Source organism: Epinephelus lanceolatus, chromosome 7 (assembly GCF_041903045.1).
Source record: "Epinephelus lanceolatus isolate andai-2023 chromosome 7, ASM4190304v1, whole genome shotgun sequence".
NCBI classification, from domain to species: Eukaryota; Metazoa; Chordata; class Actinopteri; order Perciformes; family Serranidae; genus Epinephelus; species Epinephelus lanceolatus.
Genome location: NC_135740.1, coordinates 12,300,281 through 12,306,782, shown reverse-complemented (window position 1 = coordinate 12,306,782; position 6,502 = coordinate 12,300,281). Strand labels below are relative to the sequence as shown.

Below are 6,502 nucleotides of genomic sequence, written 5' to 3'. Positions count from 1 at the left end.
CAGGGAAACGTGTGTCCTTACTGTGCATATTGAATCTTGAATCTATGTTTTATGAAGACCCTGTGTGCGCTCAGAGCTGTGGCACAAGTTACACACCAAAATCGTGCGAAAGAAAAATAATAATAATAAGAAAAATAAGTAGGCTGTGTGTGTCTTATGCGCTGATGAAGTGGTGGGTGATCGATGTGCCTGACATCGATTGATTTAGTTTCAGCACCGCAGTAGTTGCCAGCTCCTGTTAAGATATAAACAGCAATGCGCTTCCGTACATTTGAAACCAAAAGTCAACACTGAGTTTTTTAAACTTATGAAGAAATTTAGTGTCATGTTATATACTTAACATGACATCTTCACAAAGTGCTACTTATGGTCACATTGTTACGTAACGTTAAGTAGATGGGTAAATTCTTTATCCGACTCAATGAGCACAACACTAGAGCTTGTGAACTGCTGAACAAGTCAGGGATGTGGGAGGAGATCAGGAGGTCTGTCACCAGGCTGGCTAGGTGTGTTCTTACTGAGGTATTCCATTATTGAGGCTGTAATACCAGTAAATGAGTGGGCATGTATGTGGATGGGTTTGTTGTTGGAGGCCTTCAAAGACAGTCAGGGATTCATTTAAGTTAGACTGTTTCTCTTTTCTTTTAGTCAGGATGCTTCGTTAAAGAGCTTCAAAAGTCAAATCTACTTCTCTCTCTCTCATCTCACAAAGTATGTCTTTCTTCTTCTTTCCCACACTTTTCTCAACTCAAGTTCTCCTTTTACATCCCCCCAACCCTGTGGGAGTTCTTTGTTGTGGGGGGTTTCTGTTGTCCGGACACAGTTGATTGGAATCTCATTAATCAAAAAAATTAAGACAAGAAAAAAAGATGAGAGAAGATCAACTTCCTCTCTTTCTCTCTGTTTCTCTCTCTCTCTCTCACACACACAAACACACACACACAGACATGCCACACAGCAAACAGCGAAACCGAACCACTTGGTGAAAATCACCACGGAGATAATTAGAGGCACGTCCAGATGAATATCTCTCACTGCAAGTCCCAAGCAACACTGATTAGCATGATCTGGGTATCACAAACACACACACAGACACCAAGAAAGCATATGCATATGGTAGGTACACACAAACGCATTCTGGAAGTAACAAACACACACACAGTTGCAGCACCAAGCCATTTCCCAGCCAACAGAGAGGCCACAACACCCTCTGAACCAGTAAATCACTTTTCATCTCCTCTAATGCAACTCTTCAGCGTTCTCATTTCTTTGCTTCTCTCCGCTCATCTGTTTTTGTCTCTGTGCTGCTCTGTCACTTTAGATCGTTTTTTCTCTCTCTGTCCTGCTGTTTTTCTGCCTCAATTTCTCAAAGTAACGCTGCTGCCAGGCCAGTGGCTTGTGCAAAGTTAAGATATGAGGTTAGCAGAGCAGTCATAATTTGGCCAAAAAAAATTGAGAAAAAAGTGAGAATAGAAAGACAGTTGAAGAGACAAAAGAATGGAAGAGGTAGGAGGACATCAAGAGAAAGTCAAACTTTTAGACAGAAATGGATAAAAGTGGTAGAATAAAAGAAGCTTTTTAGCTTCTCTAACATTTTAATTTCCCACAAAGAAAACACACTCAGTCTTAGTCAGTCCCTCTGAGAAATTAGTAAACTTCAAACAGAAAGTACGGAAAGAAAGATGAAGTTCCCACAAAGTGCCAACCAATTAAAGCAGGCTGCAAAGTGAGCTAGCAGACCATGCATCATGTGTTGACACGCTGTTAAAGTGGTCAGACAGGTTTCTGAGCTGTTCTCAGAATGTGTGAAAGGTGTCACGATAACAGTTTAACATCAACACATCATTACCACCATCATTTGCAGACTGTAAACAAATGAGAATGTGGCCAAGGAGGTTTTTTGGCAGCTTTTCAATTTTTTTTTCATTGCTAGCCAAGGTAATACACAGTGTTAGTCCAGTTCTAGTATTTGGACTGAAACGTGATGCTGACTCACTTGCTATTGCTATAACAAAGAGAAGACAATAATAATGAACGTGGCAACATGTTCTGCTACACCTCAAAGAGAGTATTATTTTCATTTATACAATTTAAACTGACATAAGGACTTGAAAATGACTGAAATGTTTTAGGTTTTTTTAAATTAAAATGCACAAATACAAGTGCTGATAAAATGGAAATAAAATAGAATGAAATGTTATTTGTGTGTTTCTTCTTTAGTTTTATGTACTGTTTGCGTATTCATAGAACAAGTTATTCTGTGGGTCTTGAAAGATTTGTGAATATGATCAAAAATGTTGGTGGTCGCTGGCAACTTAAAAGTAATACTCTGGCAAGGAAAGTGTTAATATAAGTATTTGAATAAGGAAATTCCTTTAAATGCCCATCCCTAAACAGCAGTTATGTTAACATAAAGACCCACGTGTCTTTTCTTTTGTTTATACTTAAAAAAATCTGATAAGTCCTGTCTTTAACACATTTTGAGTTGGAGTATAGATAAGTTTCCTAGAAGTGGAGTCAGTGGCAAATCAACATAAATATATATAAACTATTTTTTAAACAATACTGTCAAATCAAAACACTTAGTGTAATATGAAAAGCAAACCTACATAAAATGATCACCCAGTTCTATAGTTCTTTCTTTTTCATCACATTCTGATGCTTTTACCCAAAGCATCTTAATAAGTGCACTCAATCATGTGCAGACAGCCCCAAAATTACTGAAATAATGCAAGTACAACTTCATCAAATATGCTCAAGTGCTTCAAGTACTACATTTAGAAATGATGAGATAGAGAAAACAATCTTTTTTTATTTTTTTTGCGAGCCACGGTGCAGTCTGAACAGATGAATAGTGTGTGATGGAAATTGTGTCGAGTTTCCGCTGTCCCAATGTCAATGGGGAGTATGTTTCACCATGCTGGAGCATGGACAGCAAACAGTTGTGATTTTACTCAAGTATGAGTACAGCAGAAACACCGTCACTTATTAACCAATCAACTTATAAAGGTCGACTCTGGTGGGACTCGAACCCACAACCTTTGAATTACTTTTCTTTTGCTTATCTAGAAGTCCAATGCGCTATCCATTGCGCCACAGAGCCACTTGATAATGTGTGTTGCCTGGAAGAATCTAATATTTGCTTCAGGCTTACCACTCTCATAAACCCAGTTTCCAGTTGTATTGGCAGCTGTTTTCAGCTAACATTCTTTGATAATCCACTGCTAGCTGCGCAGCGACAAAGAGACAGATTTAGCTAGCTACTAAACAATGTTGGACATCTATCAGCTATGAAGAAGTTGTTGGAGAATAAAGAACTTGCATTCATCAAGTTACTATAAACATAAGTCCAAATGAATGCTAATAGTGTTGTGTGTGCTGGATTTGTAAGTAGGAATTGTTTGCGGGTCCATGTCATTGGTTCGACAGCCCATTGGTTCGACATCCCATTAGTCCGACTGTCCGCGGTGCTGAACGGCTCGCGGCGGGCGTATGGTGCGCCGCGACCAGCTTGAGGTGGAGCAGGCTCACGGCTTATGTGTTTGTCACTTTCTTTTTCATTTTAACCCACACCATGATCTTTTCCTGACCCTAACCAAGTGGTTTTTGTGCCTAAACCTAACCAGACCTTAACCACAGGACATCATGATGATTTCGGAACGGACTTCGGAACAATGAGTTTAACATGGTCGGAACAATGGGATGTTAGCCATATATTAGCTTAACTTAGCAAGTGGCTAAAAGTAGCAGAGTTTAAAATAGCTGGATAGCCTACTACTTCACAAAAGTTCCTTAAGTTAGACTCAGACGTAGATGTGTGACCCAAAATGTTGAGTTCAAACAATATCCAAAACTCTTTTATCACATTATTAGCATATTTTGCAAAGTGCACAGTTTGGGTTAGCTGCCTAGAAACTTCTTTTGCACCTTTGACAACTTCTTTATTTGTCATGGGTCTTCCCTCTGATGAAAACGATAACGATAAGGAGAACTTCGAAGAGGATAACGATCCCTTTAATTAGGCTACTTCATTAGTATTTAATGGGTCTAATTATGACAATTGTCAGCATGGTTGCTGATTGAATAATTGTTCTAAGTTGGTCATACTTATCAAGTTGATTTAACCCACCACCAGGCTACATGGTGAACAAATTGAGCAAACTATTCAGTACTCATTTGACTCAAGTTTAAGGCAGCAGGGAAACTTTAAGTAAGAAACTTTTGCCTTGAGAGATCTTAATGAGTATCTCCTTTGATTTCTCAGTGTGGTGTAATCACCAGATGAAACCTGGAGTTGCTGCAGCAACAGTGACATGGAGTCTGACTTTGTGGACTCCTCAGTTGAAGTATTTTAATGATACTGTCTCTTTAATTGCTTTATTTAAGGTGCTTCAATTGTACAAAGCATCAGTGTCTCTTTTGAACCGTCTGGTATGATATTTCTGCCTGTAATCTATAATCAACCATTCACAGCTGATAGAACAGAAATGCGGAATTGACTGAAACATTCTGAGGAGAAATGTGTCCCTAATATAGACTGTACTTTACTCTGAATTCACATTTAGGCTGGATTCTTCCCTTTTTATTCAAGAGGCAACATTAACAGTCTGACTTATCACCGACATTAATATGCTGCTGAGATGTCGTTATTGAGAAGCCCTCAGCACTCACTCATACACACACACACACACACACACACACACACACACACACACACACAGGCACGCACACACACACACACACACTTGTAATGGGAGCGCAAGAGCCACAATTAGAAAGTCGGGCAATTCCACGTTTTCAATTAAAACTTGAAAGGCAAAAACCATTTGACATTAATAACTGAGACACATGCGGCCTCAGCTATGTCAAATCTTCCTTAATTAATTGTAACTATATGAGTTTAAAGGGTCAAAAATGTCCTCCAGTTAGAAGGGCATAATTGTCAATACTTCATTCAAATGAAGAGATGCATATCATGTATTTGCATGTTAATTGAAGGCCTTGCATTGCTATCCCAGTGACATTAGTGTTTATGCCGAGTTCAAATGAGAAGGTTTATCTGACGCTCTCTCAGCTTAATGACTTTAATGTCCTTTCTGTCATGTGTTTACTACATCTGCAAGGTTAAAGACGCAGTGTGCACTGTGTGCGAAAACAATGGAAAGTCACCATTGACTAGGTTTACACACAGTCTGGTATCCATTAATAGGTTTGGTTTAGCACTCATCCAGATGGAACATCTTGACTCAGACTAGAATAATCCAATCAGCCTTCAGCTGTGTTGAAATTTCAGCATTAATGGGATCACTTTGTGTGAATGGCTGATCTCATTCAACAACTGCAAGCTGGGTGAAAAAAAGTATGCCTGTCAGTGAACAAAAAATCACCTCAGCTTATTAAACAATGGAGGCTGATTTAAGTCCTTACACACAAGTGCATGATATAGTCACTACATCTCTCAGTAAGGCATTTCATATATTGTTATTGTCAGGATAAGTTAGACCAGTGGTTCCCAACTGGTGGTGCTGGTCCAAAAGCGGGTCCTGGGTCCATTCTGTATGGACTGCAAGTGAATTGCTAACATGTCAAGTTGGTAAAAAACACTTACTTTGAAGTGCTGTTTCCTGCTGTAGAGTAAGTGACTAACAGACAGCTACTTGACAGAGGCAACAAACTAGCTCAATGACATGGACATACGCAAGTATGATGCTGAGTACTTTGAACTGTGTGGACCTTAAAGGGACATTGTGTAACATTTTCAGTTGTTTATTGGCAAAAATTGATGTCTGCATTCATAAATATGTCATCACTGGTGTACTATTACCTCCACCAATAATCTGACTTATTCTCGTAAAAGGAGAATTTCGGATTTGTTTGTACATTGTGCGGGTAAGTCGTCTGTGGGGTTCCATTACGTTTCGCCATCTTGAGAATACACCCGCCAGCAAGGGACATACAGCACCGCCTTCTGCGTTTTCGTTGAGAGCCAGGCCAGCACTGCGTGACTGAGGAGCCGAAGGAGAGGAGCAAGAGGCACTTCGCTACTACCCTGGCAAATTTGAAACAAAGTCCCACTCCTTGAGCATAATGCAGGATCATGCATATGCAGCATCATGGGAGACGGAATCCTTCTCGCCAAGAAAGCGCCAAGCGGGAATAGAAAAGGCAGCGTGACCGGCGAATTAAAAAAACGAAGGCCCACATCGGGGTAGCCTTTCCCAGGTAGAGAGAGCTGCTGAGGGAGAATGGTAATGCAATCACAGGCCAGCGCCGCTGTTGGCTGTTAGCCGCTGTTAGCGGCCAGTCGCGAACAGCCTCATCCCTCTCCTCGCATCACTGCGCCGCTGTTAGCTGTTAGCCGCTGTTAGCCGCTGTTAGCCACTGTTAGCCCTGGCCTGTGATTGTATTACCTTTCTCCTTCAGCAGCTCTCTCCACCTGGGAAAGGCAACCCCAATGCTGACCCTTGTTTTTTTAATTCTCCGGTCACGCTGCCTTTTGATT

At 40.5% G+C, this 6,502-nt stretch overlaps 1 non-coding gene across 1 annotated transcript; it reads right to left on the bottom strand.

Annotated features, from left to right (window-relative positions):
* Nucleotides 1-3,011: 3,011 nt before the first annotated feature.
* Nucleotides 3,012-3,103, bottom strand: trnar-ucu (transfer RNA arginine (anticodon UCU)). Its single transcript is given in 2 exon segments — nucleotides 3,012-3,047; nucleotides 3,067-3,103. It is a non-coding gene; the product is annotated as a tRNA-Arg (tRNA).
* Nucleotides 3,104-6,502: the final 3,399 nt, after the last annotated feature.